This window comes from Amphimedon queenslandica, unplaced genomic scaffold (genome assembly GCF_000090795.2).
Source record: "Amphimedon queenslandica unplaced genomic scaffold, v1.1 AMPQUscaffold_13443, whole genome shotgun sequence".
In the NCBI taxonomy this organism is placed as follows: domain Eukaryota; kingdom Metazoa; phylum Porifera; class Demospongiae; order Haplosclerida; family Niphatidae; genus Amphimedon; species Amphimedon queenslandica.
The window spans coordinates 145,115-149,223 of NW_003546321.1; positions in this window are offsets into that span (position 1 = coordinate 145,115).

Here is a 4,109-nt window from a genome sequence, read left to right on the forward strand (position 1 = left end):
AAAGCAGCTCATGTAAATATGGAGCCTCCAGTAACTCTCTCTCATTCTGTCTCTCCTTCTCTTGGTAATACTTCTCATTGAACTAACACTTCTCTACACCCACATACCCGATCGGGGCGTCTTGTACACTTCCCAGATAGGCTTAACCTCTAAATAAGTTCATGTAATTCACTGGAAGGGGAGTACTTGTAGTGAATAATATTGGTTCATGGTTAATGTTGTTAATAAAGTATAAACATAATAGTCATTACATTATAACTGATGCACACATGCGCAGTAGAACTATAATATAAATAAATATTTCTCTCTCTCTCTCTCGTGTTTTTTGTTTTTGTTGTTCTTCTCCATTTATCACTCTCTTTTGTTATCTTTGACGATCTTGATAATTGATGATAATAAATTGTTGGTAGAATTGGCTAACTTCTACATAATGAAGGCTGACCGTTAATGAAATAAAACGCCAGTGAGACAAATAAACCAAAATACTTGATCCCATACGAGAGTCTAGAGATAAAATCTGTGTCAATAAATCATTACACAAGTATGCACAAACCTAACAGTATTCACTATAATTAAAGAGAATGATAGTCAGCTGCTGAAGGAGAGAGACGAAGCCAGTCATCAAGCAGCAAGAACCAGTTATAGCTAGAAGAAATACAAATACATGTAAGCACTAAAATAGTGTCTAAATCATAGTTTCAGAAAGCCTTGAGCACTACAATCAGATCAGAAACATCAATTTGCAAAGCTAAAGTTTGCAAAGTCAGAGGTAAAAACAAAGGACAATGAGATGAGTCATGTGAACTGAACTTGACAGAGAGAGGCTAAAAAATGGTGCACTAGGGCTCCTATTGCTTGTGGCTCACTAGTACTTGTGTGACATGTTGTAACTTGGCTCTTTTGCACATTATAATAAATGATAATCTAGCATAACAAACCAAGATGTTATTCTATATGTACTCCTGGCCTCTTTGAACGGCCTCCTCAGTACCAAAGTTCACCTCACATGAATGTGGCACCGCTGGCACGTGGATTAATCAGAATATCACTGAAGCATGTGGGAGTATGCAGGTGGGAAAGGAGAAACAATAAATCTAATTGTGATGGCCTAAAAAATTGACATCAGTAGAGGGATCGCATATATAAAACAAGCGACTAGGACTAAGCCTGGCCAGCAACGCCAGTCGCTATCAGCGGGTGGCTTTTACAATTGAATTACTCATATATAGGCTTTTTTCAAACTATTGTACAATAAATCTTCCATTAGTGAAAAAGGAACTCTTACTTATAGGTTATACTATAACATAATCGTGTAACTTTTCCAAGTGGCAAAGTTACAAAATTTGATACGTGTTAAAATGTTCTATCTTTTTACATTGTTGTAGTAGCAATGGATTGATTAAATATGACGTTGCTTGAGGATAAACCAGCAAATAACAACTTATTGTCGGCTAATGGTTGGTTGGAGGATAAAGAAAAGAAGAAACACCTGCTGTATGCAATTTTATCTAAGATAGCCGATAAGTTTATTGCCGTTAACACATGTTTTAATGCATCAGAAGCAATTGAAAATAGCGATACATTGCTGACGTACTTAAAACTCTTGATGTCAGTAGGACCTAGAATATTGTGATACTATAAATGAGTGTGACGGATTGCGAGTTCTTACATGTTGTCTATGTATGCTATTAGTATTTTAGGCCAGAGGAAGAACAAATTATTCAATAGAAGATTTCACATTACTTGCACAGCATAATCTTTTTTCAAACAGACAGATGCAGCAGTTGCTTTGGGGCAGATTTGTTAATGTGCATGGCTTACCAGCTAGAAATATTCCTTCTGACCTTCACATGGAACATCTTAATTAAGTGTTAAAGGAATCAGTGAAAGGACTAGGAGCTAATAAGAGAAAGCTTTGGTTCAAGTGGGAAAGGCAATTGGAGCAACATAATCTGTCCAACATACTTTTTATCACGATAACCATATCAATGATAGTTCAGGAAGACATAAACAGGCTTCAATGACAAAGGATCTAAATAAAATAGTAAAAGTGTTAGTATGTGACAAAGTAATGAAGTGTTCAAATGCCAGGAAGCGTAATTCTTTTATAAACATTGTTAGGAACTGTATTAATACTGTTGGTATGCATGTTGGTATGCAATTAGTGCATGCATATACTATTTCACACACAGCAAAACAATTACATACTTGTTAATTACATAAGAGTCAAATTCAGAAAACAAAAGTTTTGATGGCATAGAATACTGTTCGTACAGTAATTAATCATTTTGTTCGAACTATTTCTCATTTAATTAACACCATGTAAAAGACGGGCAATTCAAGAAAGTTTGTCAAGCCCAGTGATTTCAATTTGCTAAACGGAGTGTTCGATGTGACTGGATAGTCCAAGATGAATAATTTTTCTATTATGAACCTAATGCAATGTTGCTATAACAATCTGTAGAGGAGCTGCAGTTGATCGCAACAAAGATAACATGATTACTTTCACTTTGGGATGCTTTCCAGATGTGAAACTAATCAACATTCAGCACAATCTGCACTAACATTTGGAGGTTCCATGAATTCTTCATGTAACATAAACCAAAGAAGGAATAAATTTGGCGACAAATAATTAATTTCTTGCAAAATATTATCACCTTTCCCATTTGTGTCCAATCATTCTTAAGTTGCCCTGCAAAAGGGCCAAATGATGTTGAAATTGACTGCAACTCATCAAAGCAAAGATATACATTCAGATTCTGAGGTGATGATTAAACAACAAATGGATCATTCATTCCCAGCCAGAAACAAATTTCCATTTGTGATGTAGTTGTTGCTGTAGCAGTAAGTGCCATCATTGCTATCCCAGATGGCACTAATGCCCTTAATTCTTTAAGTTGCTTAAAAATCTCATGAAATTCATCTCCACTAAAATGAATAACATCACAATAATAATAATTATCTCAACTTGAGTCTCTCATAATGATTTGACACAATGGGTTTCATTAAAAATATTTCTGACACGCTTCGCTTGATAAACATCACTGTTTAGAACAAAATGCCACTTATTTGTGCGAAGTATCATTTCAGGGGTTATACACACAATCAGGTAGCTTTCATTTATTGCCTCCTTACTTGTCTTCATGTGTCACTGCTGTAGTTCCTATACCCCGTTCCTTACAAGTCCTTGAGCTTTCATTAAAATTGTCAATGGAAATATAACTTCTACAAGGCTGTGTCTTGAGGGTCGTTTCCTCATCAAGTCAACAACCATTGGTAGCATCAAAAAACAAGTAATTTTCCAATACAAAGTTGGGAGACACAAGAAGACATCTCGTCCTTGTACAAAAGCTGGAATAGCAGTCATCTGTTTGTTTTTAGTTTCATGTATCCACAAACTGGGCTACCTCAGCAATTAAAATCTGTTCTCCATCCACTGACTGTTGTTCAGACATCTTTAATCAAACGAGGTGTGACCTTCACATGACAATATGACAAAAACTACGTGTATGGCGCACCTTAGGTGTCAGGACTTGTCATTTTGTATTGTCATGTGATGTCTTGTGTGCGCATGCGCATGAACAACACATGAGGGATCACATGGTTATTAAGTAATTAAATATGGCTGCTTTTTCTGATCATGATACAAACACGATGTCTTTTGGGCCTTCTGGTGGCTCTAAAACGAAAAGAGAAAGCCTGGAGGCCGAATTAAAAGAAATAGAAGGAGAGTATAAAGAAGGTGAGACACTGAGACAAGTACAGATGTGGCCTGTGAGAGTGTTAGACTCACCATGACGGTGAGAGTGCCTAACTGGCTTTATTAATAGTACAATTATATAGGAGATTTGACTGTAAGAGGTTACAATAAGAAGGTAGCAATTGAATTAAAGCTGTTAGATCTTGACTTCAGTGAAGGTATATATAACCCTCACTCCTCTGTAACAGTTTATTGATTAATGGCACACGTATATATCATAATTATGTATAATTATTATCATATCATGCTGATAATTTTATAGCCAAAGTACATGCATCTTCAGTGCTGGGAGTACACTTGTTTTATATATACAATTTGCATGTTAAAGTTCTTTTAATTTTGATAATCA